Source organism: Heterocephalus glaber, unplaced genomic scaffold (genome assembly GCF_053883595.1).
Source record: "Heterocephalus glaber isolate CG9 unplaced genomic scaffold, H.glaber_assembly_v1.0 deba00001481, whole genome shotgun sequence".
NCBI classification, from domain to species: domain Eukaryota; kingdom Metazoa; phylum Chordata; class Mammalia; order Rodentia; family Bathyergidae; genus Heterocephalus; species Heterocephalus glaber.
The window spans coordinates 11,945,257-11,958,767 of NW_028258317.1; the positions used below are offsets into that span (position 1 = coordinate 11,945,257).

Genomic DNA, 13,511 nt, shown 5'->3' on the forward strand with positions numbered 1-13,511 from the left:
TTTCCTCATAGCCACACTGTGATTAAGGAGCTATTTCTATCATTGTTGTCGTTTAGATAATAGACACAGAATTGAATAACTTACCTAAAGTCACATAATTACGGAGCGGTCACGTAGCTATTACAGAGGCAGGAAGCAAACTTTGAGGCCCTTAATGCTATACTATGCCACCTCTGATGATGGGAAGGGAATTGAGGTCTTGTAATAGTCACCTCTCCTTCAGAAATCCCTGATTGTCAAAGAGCAAAGTGGTCTATCAAGAGGTTAGCTAATGTGAGTATGGATGTTTAGAGGACCAAGGGCAGAGAACAGGAGGGTGTTTACAATGACATAACTAGAACTAGACTGAGATGTGGTCACCTTTGGAAAGAAGAATCTCTAAATATTTGTTCAGCATTTATTTAGTACATTATGAGAGCATCTGATTTTCAAGCAATGAAAACGGCATGCCTCTTTCTTTGTGTTAAAAAAAAAATTTACAATCTTCTCACTGTATCCTCACACTTATTTGGAATTTTCTAGGAATTGTGATTTTCAGAATCAGATAGTTTTGGGGAGATATATTAAAGAGTTTAAACTTTAGACATAAAGTAAATCACTCCCAGTGAGCAACACTGTACTATGTAATTTTCAATTTTAGAATATTAGTTAGCTGGTTTTGGTGTTGATGGTACATCTAATAATCATACTATACACTTTTCACATGAAAAGGACTAAAATACTCACCTTGGATTGGTTAATTTCTAGCTAAGTATATTTTAAAAATTTCTACTCCAATGTGCTGCTTCAGTTGGTTTCAGCAGGTCCAATTTATCTGATCCTAGTTAGTTAAGGAGTCAGGTGGAAACTTGACTGGATGGCACCATGTTCTCATTTATTCCAGTGATATTTTATCATCCTTTATAGATTGGTATCCCACCCAGCTAGAGCTGAACAGGTAATAGCAGGCTCTAAACAGCCCGAATGTTAATCTCTTTTAACAGACCTGTGAAAGTCTGAATCTTTTCTTTAGAAATGATTGATAGGCTGGCAAACTTAGGTATGATTCCATGGTTTGAATATATCCCCGAAAATCTCATGTATTGAAAACTTTAAACATCCTATTTTTATGTTAATGGCATTTGGAGAACGTTGGGAGGTAATTAGGATTCAATGAGATCATGAGAGTAGGGACTCCAGGATGGCATTTGTGGCTTCATAAGAACAGGAAGAGATTTGAGTTGGCACACTTGCTCTGTCTTGTGGGTGATACTTTCTGCCATGTTACAAAGTTGCAACAAGTCCCTCACCAGATTCTGAAAAGATGCTCATGCCTGGTTCTTAAGACTCCTATTCCCCAGCACCAGGAGTCAAACAAACTTGTATCAATTACTAATTTTTATAAATTACCCAGTTTATAGTATCTATTATAGCAATAAACATGGACTAAGACATATGGTGAGCATTGAAGTGAGCCACTAGAAGAGAACTTGAACTTGACATGTTATGCCTTTCCTAAACATTGGAGTTCACAAGTCAGTGAATTTATGCATTGACATTCCAGGGCAAGAGGAAAGTCCCTCAGGAATTCCTAGTTCGGTTGACTGAGCACATGATCATTTCTTGAACCTGCATGGTTGAGATGAAGAGATACATTAGACTTTGCCAGTTTGGGAGATTATAATCTATTTGGTAAATGTGTGAGTACCACAGATTAAGATAAGGGGTGAATGACTTCCAAAGTGGTTGGCCTAGAAATATAGGTCTTGTCTGAAGGTACACTGTAGCTCATCTTGGAGACTTAATTCATCAAGCCGTCATTATCATCATCATCATCACCCCAACTTCTAATATGTCAACTTTCACTTAAATCTCTGCCTTGTATCCATTTCTTTGAGATTGTAGTACCTTGGGATTTTTCTTTCACATTTCTATATTGCCCAATATGTATGCATTGGAAATAGGGAGAAGAATGAGTAATTCCAGCTCAGTTTGCCACTTTGCTGGTTTTCTCCCATAGAAATTCATTTAACAAGCATTTAGTGATTGTTTATCATGTGGTAGGCATCACTGTAGGAGTTAGGGATAAATTAGGCAAAAATCTTTGCCTTCATTAAACTTAGATTCCTCCAAAAACTTATGTGTGATAGGAAATCATTCTAGGTTTTACATATATTACCTCATTAAATAACCACAATCACTGTTGTCAGATGTGTCACATTGTCTTCAATTTACAAATAAGGAGTCTGAGGTATACAGAAATCACACAGTTAGTGAGCAATAGGGCTAGGCTACAACCCCAAATCATGCAAGTAGTGAGTTCATAGTTTTGTCACTACTCTCTATAAGCCCTTTCTGAATGTGCACACCTAGCATATGGTGGGCTCTTAATGACTGTTTTTGAATAATTAAATAAAATGAATGAACAGTCATAATATACTGTATCATCTGCTGTTTGTCTACCCTGTAGTACAGGAAAGTCTAACTTCTAGTGCCCATCCCGTGAACTGATAGGAAACAAGCCAGACAGCAGGAATGTGCAGCAGGTGAATGAGCTGAGTTTCATATGTATTCATAGCTGCTCCTCATCACTCCAATTACTGCCTCAGTTTGCCTTCTGTCAGATCCACAGCAGCATTAGATTCTCATAGGAACATGAACCTTACTGTGAACTTCATATGCAAAAGATCTAGATTGTGTACTCTTTGTATCCTCCAGAAACCATTCCCCCAAGATTCCTACTCTCTCAACATCCCCACCCCCCATCTTTCTCCCCCTCCAATCTGTTCAACCCCCATTCCCCATCTGTGGAAAAATTGTCTCCTATGAGACCAATTACTGGTGCCAAAAAGATTGGGCACTGCTGCTCTAGTAGATTCTGAGCTCCTCGAGGATAAGAACAATGTCTTCTTTGACTGTATCTTTAGTGCCAAGCACAGGACCTGCATGGAATACCTACTTAATAAAATGTTGAACATTGGAATGAATGCACTTCCAAAGGCTCTCAGAATGACAATGCTTCACAACTTTGGCCTATGAAAGAGTCACCTGTGAGTCTAGAAAAATGAAGACACCATGACTATACACGAATCTTCACAGGCCCCACAGTGGGTCTGTATACCTCCTTCTGGACTCTCTTCATAGGGGCTGTCAGAGCATAGGGCACCATGGGTTGCTGAGGGGTCACTAAAGTCTTGAAGTTTAGATCCTTTGAAGCATGATTTTAGAGAAAATCCTTGAAAATCTATAAGAAGTAATTTACTCCTCAGGGAACCCTAGGAAACTGCCTTCTATACATAGAGTAACTCACACTTGAGTTTCAAGGTCATCATCTCAGATTTGATGTTCTGTAGGTTGTTATAAGGAACTGCATTCTGTCATCTAACCTTGCTGAGCAAGGCACTTGCAAGCTTCTTTGAACACATCTTCATTTCTATTACAAGTGATGGTCTGAACAGCAGCATTGATTTTGGGGAGGGTATTAATGTAGGTATTTACACTAAAACACTTCAGACAGCAGAAGTTAAGAAAGTGGAAGGCTATTATGTAATAAAATGAACACTGGGTAAAGAACTCTTCCTCTTAATTGATCCCCATTGTTCTCATCTGCTAACTAAGAAGGCTGGGTTAGATGATCTCTAAAGGCTTTTCCACATAATATGCAATAATATCTATCATATATTGCATGCCTACTATACCAACCATTCTTTCGGCACTCTACCATCATTGTTTCTAGTAGTTAATTCTCAGAATAAAGTAACAATGTAGTCATTGTATCCCAGAGAGATTTACAACTGATTTATTCATTTAATGGTGATACCTTATTTTGTTCCAGGCTTCAGGCTAGATAGTGGGTACTTTGTCAAGCAGTGGGATCTAAGTTGTCCATTGCCACAAAGGCAGAGAAATCAACCCCAGGTATGTAAACTGAAAAACAAGCTCTTTCTTCTACTTGTCACATTTTTCTTCTAAGAGTCCATGTCTTTGAAGTATATGTGAAATCACAGACTTTGTTCCTAATTTCTATAACAGTGGTTTCTTGGGCTGTATATTAGAATCCTCCAAAACCCTACCTCAACCAATTAGGTAAGCATCTCTGGGAAACATGAAGGGAAAAATCAATGTTTTATTTTAATAATTCCCCAGGTGATTCAAATGTGCAGCCAGAGTTTAAACCAAGTCTTGTAGGGTCTACTTTTATGAAAAAATATTTCTAATTGTGGTAAAGTGGACATACAAATTTACCATTTTAAAGTGTATAGTTTAGTCATATTACGTAGGCTCACGCTGTTATATAATCATTCTTTCCAAAAATTTTTTTCATCTTTCCAAACTGAAGTCCTGCACCTAATAAACAAGCTCCCATTCCATTTTCCCTCCACCCTCTGGCAACCACCATTCTATTTTCTGTCTTTATGAATTTGTCTTTTCTAGGTACTTCATATAAGTGAAATCATACAATACTAATATTTTTGTGACTGGTTTAATTCACTTAACATAATGTCCTCAAGATCATCTGGGTTGTAGCATATCAGAATTTTCTAATTTTTAAAAGCTGAATAATATTTAATTATTCTATGCATATACCACATTTTGTTTATCTATTATTCATCCATCAATGGAAATTTGGGTTGCTTCCAACTGTCAGCTATTGTTAATAATGTTGCTATGAACATGGGTATATAGATAGCTTATAAGACCCTATTTTCAATTATTTGGGGTATAAACCAATAAGTAGAATTTCTGGATAATATGGTTATTGTACTATTTTTTTTTTGGTTATTGTACTATTAATAACAAAGAATTGCCACATTGTTTTCAGAGTGGCCATACTATTTTACATTCCCATTAACAATGCACAAGAATTCCCAATTTCTCCACATTGTCACTAACAGTTGTTATTTTATGCTTATTTTTTTCCTTATGGCAACCATCCTAATGGATGTGATATTGTAGGCTCTAATTTAAAATTAATTCTAAATTTAAAAGGTGAGATTGTATGTTCTAATTTAAAATGTATACAGTATATCTATTTCATCGCATAGTCTTAGTTATTTGTGAATTTTTAAATGATTTCACTTTCATTTTGGATTATTTTTCTTTCATTTGAAGAATCTCTCAGGATTCAATAATGATCACTCAGAACCTCAAGGAGCAAGGTGACGTTGAAGAGGTATTTAAAAGGAGCTCTGTTTTCAAGTTGCTTAATATCTAGCTGAGAGCTTGCTGAGAACCTTGCTGGATTTTTGTCTGAGCTCAAGTCATGCCTGCTTCTGTCTGATGATTTACTAAATTGTTCACATGACTTGGAAGACAGAGATGGCTGAAAGCACATTATAGCCCAATGAAAGGTGAGAAGATATTTCATGTAGAGAGACTAAATGGGGTGAATTGTGGAGCTAGAAATGCAGATGGGAGTTGGGAAAGAACACTGGTCTGATTAGAACTCAAACTTATGTTAGAAGAAGGTGGGAAATAACACCAGGTCAGTTGGAGCTGGACTGGGAAGTTTTTGGAAGTCAGACGGAGCACTTGGGATTGCTAGGGCAGGTTGGAGATTTCTTCATCAGAGCCACGCACAGTGGGATCTAAGAAGTGTTTTGTTTAATGGGAGATATAAGAGAGGCACTGTGCTGAGTAAGTGATCACGTGGCAAAAGCATCACCAAAGACGGTAGAGTAAAAGAGTGAACCTAAAGCATACACTTAAGGGAGAAACTGTCAGCTTTGGAGACAGGTTGAAAATGGCAACCCTGAGAAGCTTCTTTCAGGACTATAGAATATTTCAGGGATGAAATGGTTACCTCTTCATAGAAGATTTTTATTGTATGGGAGATAGGGTTCTCTGGTACTGCTAGTAGTTAGGTTTATGTTTGAGTACAAGGGACAGAAAAACAAAAAAACCCCAACCAACCAACCAACCAAACAAACAATTTAAACAAGATATAAGTCTATTTTTCTAACATTAAAACCAAGTCCAGAAATGAGCAGATCAGCCTTCACATGACTAGCCGAGGTTCCCATGGTCATATAAACCTCAGCGCATGACCTTTGCTCTTTCTCTTCCTTTCACTCCCATCTGACTGTTAAAGCCCCAGCTTTCTCCTTTTCTCTCCCCCACAACCACAACCAGCCAGGAGTAAATGCCATTTTGTATTTGCGATATGTCTTGTCTGCCCTTTCACTTAAACCCTACTGTCCCAACCCTGACTTCAGCTTTCTCTTTTGGACATTTGTTTCAGCCTTCTCAAGTGATCTTTCAGTCTCTCCCCTAATCTATGCCAAGTTAGCCTTTTAATGTTATTTATTTATTTAGGTACTGGGAATCAAACTCAGGCTTCACACTTGCCAGGCAGGCGCTGTGCCACTGAGCTACATTCCCTGACCCAATTTAGCCTTTGTAAAGAGGACATCACTCCTGATTCACAGGTCTCTGATGATCTCCTATAGCTTCTAGAATAGTTAAAACTCTTTACCTTGATGTTTAAGGCTCAAGGCCCATTAACTAAAATATTTCCACCAAAAACAATGATCTCATTTCATTTCACCATTCTCATTTTAATCTCATCTAACTTTCTAGAGAGATGATTTTTAGATAATTTCTGTTTAGGAGGATGAATGAACAGGAGAAAACATGAATTGAAGTGTTTTCATATTCAAGGGCAATAACAAGCTCACTCCATGTGGTGGAGCAACTTGTAATGCCCAGCTGAACTGAATCAGCATTGTCTGGGCGTAGAGGATCCACCTGAGGATTATTACTGATAGCCATAAAAAGAGAGCTGGAGGGGAAGATCTCGGCCTGTTGATTTTCTAGGAAAAGCTTGCTGCAGATGGTTTTCCTGATGTGAATTAGGCTGCTCTCATTGGAGGAGGAGCTCAGGGCCTCACTGTAGCTGGGAATGGCTGCTGTTTTTGTCAGGGGAGCTCTGATCTTCACTGTGAACATCACTTCTTGGCTCCCATGTGGATCCCTCAACTTGGTGGGACAAATCCTTCATCTCACCAGCATTGGTTTTCTGGCTTCCACATTGGCCTTTGAGCCTTCCAGGTGCAGATCCTTAATACAGATAAGCTTGAGACATTGCTATGGGCCCTAGGCCGCTGGCTAGACTCGTGGAGGACATTGCTTTGGACTCTAAGCCTTTAGCTGGACTTGTGTAGAACATTGGTGGGATCCTGGCCCTCAGCTGGATTCTTTGGGCCCCTAGTGTGCAGTTAATCTCTTGCACTCCTTTGCATTTGACTTTCTGGGTAATTATCATAAAATAACCCTATAAACTATGTGTCCTGTAGTAAATGCATTCCTTTGCCAAATCCTGACTACAACACTCCATTTCCCCTTTTCAAATGCAGTTCAATTTTGTCTTATTAGGTCAAGAGTAGTTTTCAAGCTTACCAAAGATCCTTGAGGTTTATTTGGTTTTTGTTTTCTTTTGGGTTTTCATTTTTTAAAAATTCTCTTTCAATCCCCACAAGCCAGAGTTGAGAAGTTAGAGTTAAGGACCCTGAAGAAGGTTGACTGACACCCAGGAGCAGGCTGTCTGAGGTATGGAACATAACTAAGGGCTCATAGTTTTTGAGGTCTGCTTTACTCTGGGTGCTTTCTTCATGCAGAGATCCAACATTTCCTTCTTTGTTCAGAGGGAAGAGTACTGGACGGGTGATGGAAAGGGAGCTAGTATTCTTCAGGAGCATCTCTGGGCCTGATATTGGATGGATGTGGATTAAAATTAACTCTAATGTTCATTCTCTTGTGATACTGGCATTTGTGTCATATCTCTATTCTTGGTTACCTCCCCTATAAAGTGAGAACTAATTGCATGATTCTCTACCCTTTTATTGCTAAAAAGATCAACAATGCTGGATTCAACACTTTTCTAACCATATATAGCACCAGCATTGTTCCTTAACAGAAATTTTTTAAAGTCCTGGAGGTTAAAAATCCAAAATCGAGATGTCAGCAGATCCATGGCCCCTCCAAAGGCTCTAGGGAAGAAACTTTTCTTGTCCTTTCCTAGCTTCTGGGTTTCCTGAAATCCTGGGCATCCCTTGGCTTGTTGATGCATCATTCCAATCTCTGGGTCCATCATCACAGGATCTGTGACTCTTATAAAGCCACCAGTCATTGGATTAGCATCTGCCAAAACCCAACATAACTTCATCTTAACTAATGACATTTACAAGGACCTTATTTCCAAACAAGTTCTCGTTTTGAGGTTCTGGGTGGATATAAATTTGAAGGAACACGGGGCTAGGGATTTAGCTCAGTGGTTCTGCCACCTGCCTTGCCAGTGCAAGGTCCTGAGTTCAATCCCCATTACAAAAAAAAAAAATTGAAGGAACACTATTTAATCCAGGATATTCCCTGATTAAGTCTTCTAAGAACTAGGTAAGATAACATAGGCTGAGGGCCAATTACTACTGTAGAAGTATGCAGCAAATGGTTGCTCTTTCTGCAGCTACTGTTGCACTATTTACTCTTCTGGCTTCCTGACCCTCTTTCCCTATTCCTACGCCCATATTCCTACTTCCTGACCTGCTAAACTCTCCCTAGGCAAGAAAAGATCGATGAATCTAACAATGAATCTAAAATTCTCCTCTATAAGGGAAAGTTTGTTTTGTTTTGTTTTTAATTTTTGCAGGGAGAGAATAAGAGAAGGTATTAGGGACCAAAATATCTCATTAAAATGACCTATAAATGGGAAATTGGGAATATATTATTTTAAGGAATTGGCAGGCATATACAAAAATATTCCCAGGCCACTAACAACTACATGTGCAACTAAATTCATATTCAACAAACAATTGAGCTGGTACCTTCTTATATCAGCAATCTGTAAGTGATGATAGGAAATGCTTTCAATAGGGGCAGGTGGAGCCCTCCAGAAATATGGAAAATTGATTCAAGAAAACATAGCAGGGAGATTGTAGGAGACAGATTGGTGGAAGGGCTGCCAGATGCCCAATTTCTAGTCCAGCTCTGCCTCTGACTCCACTTGTGATTTTGACCAGGTCCTTTTCCCCATCTGGATCTGTTTCCCTTTATGAGAAATGAGGGATTTGGTCATGGAGAATTCTTGCACCACATACCCGTGAAGGGCCTTGAAGAGCAAAGACTTAGGGGAACTTACAGAAAGGGCTTATGAAAACTTGCCTCCTTAACAATGCTATAAAAGCTGTACATTCAATTTGAATGATGAAAAAATAGTGGCGATACATGCTGGTGATAGTTATACAACACTGTGTAACCCTGAACTGTACACTTTAAAACAGTAAATATTGTTATGTACTTTTTCTCACAGTAACAATAAAAATCATACACTTATAGCACAATGCTTCATCATTTATTAGCTCTCCACATCTACTTTGTACATATGAGCTTCAGAATAACCCTGTGAGGTCAACACAGTAAATATATTCCTATTTTACAGATAAGGAAACTGAGGTTTGAAACAGGGTGCTCCTGACTGCTGATGAAGAGTTTGTTGTTCCTAACATCCCAGAGTGAATTATGCACAGGCTCACTTCAGGAATGGAGATGTGTTCCTGGGCCCCATATCACCTGACACACTGCCATGCACTATGGGAGCTCTGTGACTAGCTTCTTGTGCTGGTGACTCAGACGTTGTGGAGAGGAAGGAGAAACTAATGCATAGGGGGTGATTCAGCCAATATGTATTTACCTAGCACTGACTGACATGTGCCAGGCACTGACTGGCTCAGTATGAAGGAAGCAGTCACAACCACTGCACACAAGGAAGTTAGTCTTATGAGAAGACAGGCACTTAAGCAAAAAGTACCAAAGTTTATTTGAACAAGCCTGGTAGGGTGCTACAGGGGGGAGGTTCCGGGTGCTTTGGGTGTGAAGAGTGGAGATCCTTGCTGACACTGTGAGGCAATAAGAGAGACCTGCATAGAGGAGGTGAGATTGCAGGTGAGACCTGGCAGAGGAGTAGGACAGGGCTGGCACTGAGGGTAGACCATCAAAGGGTTCCAGGAAAGGTGGAGAGAAGACTATATGGGAAGGTTCTGTTTAACTTCCTTTGTTGTAATGTTAACTTCCTCAAAGAGCACTTTTGAAAACAGAAAATGGTTTCAGGAGCTGTTATTTTTTGCCTCCTCACATTTGAAATTGGGCTAGACAGAGGAAGTTTAATGTGAAACTTTTAGTGCACTGTGCATTAATTAATTAACTTACAATGTATTGAATATCAAAGGAGTTTAATGTCAAAGCAAAAGCTCTGACTCCTCCAGCCCCTTTCAGTGTTCATTTGTGAGACAATTTCCCTTGCAATGATCCTCAGAGATTTAGAAATTCTCCCTTTAATCCCCTTAGACACTGAAGGGTGTGCCTCTTAGTGAGCTTGTGTGTTGGGGTAGACAAGCAGTATTTCATGGCTCATTCTCTTGCTTCTCTTCTTATACCTCTTCTGGGCTTCTCTCAGTGGTGAAGACCAATCCTCAGCAGCTCTTTTCCTCTTCACTTAAGGCCATTTTAGGAGATCATGGTGCAGGAAACACTAGAGATGTGTTTTGAGAATCCTTGTACTGTCTTGGTCCTTTTCCTTAATGATTCCATGGCCCTAATAACTCCTCACTTGCAACATGGGGACGATAATGCCTACTTCATAAGATTAGTCCTTAGAATTGTCCAGATTTTCATTTTATAGATGTAGCAATGGGACTCAGAAAATGAAATGATTTGTTGAAAGTCATATAGCTGACAGCAACAAGAGGAATGGAGCTGCAATCTTTTGTCTCTAAATCCAATGTCCTTTCCACCAGTAAACCTTGTCATCTGTGCATCATGTTGTACTGAGGTGTTGCCAGTGGATCCTCAGTGTCCAAAATATCCATCTCCTGAAGTAACCAGATGAAGCCTGGGGCTACAAGAAAAAGTATGAGAGACTCTGCACACAGGCCACCTGAGAAAAAGCAAAACTCAGATGAGCTAGTTTTGCTGCATGTGATCTCATTGCCAATTGTCTTTTTGCCAAGTCATTGGTCGGAAGCAGAACTCTCATCTCCATTAGAATATGAGTCTAGGAGTGCTGAATGCTTTGCATGCTACATTGCACACACTAAGTCTGTGGTGTGGTCATATCTCCATTTCCCTTTGAGCTGAGCAGCTAAGGTCATGTATCCTTGAACTCAACCCTCAACAGAGTCACTTTGCAGTCATTCTGTGCATGCTAATGTCAAGTTCAAATTATGACACTGCTACTTCTCTCATTTCCATCACCCCAATTCCAAGCTTATCAGGCATAACTATTTGACTTTCATTGTCCTTGCATGGACTTGGTCACATTTCATGGGCTTTGAGGCCACCCTCTTTTTAGTTAGAAAACATGGGTGAGTTGGTGTATTCTTTTATTCTTCTTCTTCTTCACTGTTAATTCCCTTTTAAAAATCAAAGCATAGGAGAACTTTAAGCATTTTGAAAGAGACAGCTAATCAATACACATTATTCTGCAAACATTCTAGGAAATTCAAGGAAATTATAAAGTGCCTCCTAAAGACCTCTTCAGATATCTGTGTGCCTCCCCTTCAGAAAGAAAGTTTCCTCTTGGCACATAAAGAAGTGAAATTAGGCCCAGAAGAGACTTTCCTTGTTGGAGCGTGAATGTCAAAGAAACAATCTTCAGTAAAACAGCTTTCTCTCTCAGCATGCTCTGGAGAGAAGAACAACTTTGGATGGTGGTGATGCCTGTGCAGAGCATAGTAAGTTTGGGGAATCACAAGAAATGATATTTGCATAAGGTCTGATTGTCTTGCTAACTAAGGATTTTCATTCATTCCAAATTTGGTTAAGAACTTTCTACTTCAGAGTACACTGTGATCTGGTAGCCACAGAAGGGACATTACCCAGACTCTCACCAGGCTGGCAGCAGGTGCCTTTATCAAGACTCATGGTACCTGCTTGGAAACTGTCCCCTTCCTTAGACATGTGGGACAAACACCATCCTGTCTGCCAGCTTCAGAGCAAGGACTTCCTTATCTCTGGGCCAGGACATCCTCTATCCAGCCCAGAAGACACACTCCTTGGAGGATATTTATTAACACTTTCCCGGTGACCAGCCTGCATAGTGCAGAGACTTCATGAGAAGTGGCTTAGAGACAAAGACTGTCCCTAGGAACTGAAACTTCAAGAGTTTCGCAATCATTAAACAAGCTAAAGTTCACCTTTTCTGAGTGTGAGTCCCATGAACCCTGTTCAGACAAGGCCAATAGGCTGGAAATCTCCTTTGGGAAGCAACCTCAACTGAGCATCCTCCCAGGGTCAGAGGGAGGTCATGTTTCCCACGACTCCCTGGGTACTAGACGCTGCCATCCAACAGAGGTCTCTGGGGTGCTCATTGTGGTCCAGGCTCAATGTCTCTGCTCCCCAGATCTAGGAATTCTTTTTTTTTAATTTTTAATATTTATTGAGTGTATATAAAAAAGCATTAAAATTTTCAACATCGACTTTTTTGGTATACAAAGTCTAAAAAAGAACAATAAAAATTAATTCCTATATGAACTACATTGAAAATACAAATAGCACTCTACAAAAAAAAAATTTTTACTTCAATTATCAAACCCAAGGCAGTCCTCACACATAACAGCAGCAAGTTCCATACACAGGTAGCACTTATACTGACAGCACATGTGTTTTGCTTTCCTGGCTTTTCTGTAGGATGTATTTGACATCTTACTGGCCTTGCTGTTTTGTCAGGAGGTTCTTATTATATTATACAATGTGTAGTTAACAGAAACATAAAATATCAATAAAATAAAGTATTAAATTATGAATATGTAGTGTACATTTAGAATAAGCATCAACATTTTCACATCAGCTGTGTACTTATAAAATCTAAGAGATAACATCAGAAATAAAAACCTATCTGAACTACATTGTAAACACAAACAAAAGTCTGCCTCAGAAATAATCTTTGGTTCAACTGTCACACTCAAGGCAGTCTGCACACATGACAACTGAACATTCCACGCACATGTCTCCCTTACACTGACAGCTCATATGCTTAGCTTTCCTTTCCTATGTGGCAGTCCATTCTTGTCCCTTCTCTTCTCATCCTGTTTTGTCAGGAGCTTCCTACTATGTTGTACAATGTGCACTTAGCAGGGAAATAAGTTATCAATAAAATAAAAATCAAATATGTAATGAGTGCTTAGAATAGACATCAACATTTTCACATTAGCTGTTTACTTGCTTACAAAACCTAAGAGATAATACCAGAAATAAAAAGCTACATGAACTACAATAAAAATACCAATAGACGTACACGACAAAAATAATCTTTGCTTCAATCATCACACCCAAGGCAGTCTTCACACATGAAAATTGTATGTTCCATACACAAGTATCACTTACACTGATAGCACTTACGTTTTGTTTTCCTGTCTTGTAGGGCACAGTTGACATCTTTTGGTTTTCCTGTTGTCAGAGTAGGTCTTTGTGATGCTGCGCCTGCCTGTTCACCTGTCAGCTCACCAGTGTGCTCCACAATGTTTTTGTGTAGTTCTCTGGGC

The 13,511-nt window shown here is 39.3% G+C and overlaps 1 protein-coding gene across 3 annotated transcripts in view; it reads left to right on the forward strand.

Moving 5' to 3' along the window:
- Positions 1 to 13,511, forward strand: part of LOC147825817 (uncharacterized) — a 227,622-nt gene that overhangs the window by 152,819 nt on the left and 61,292 nt on the right. The gene's annotated exons all lie outside the window — the stretch shown is intronic.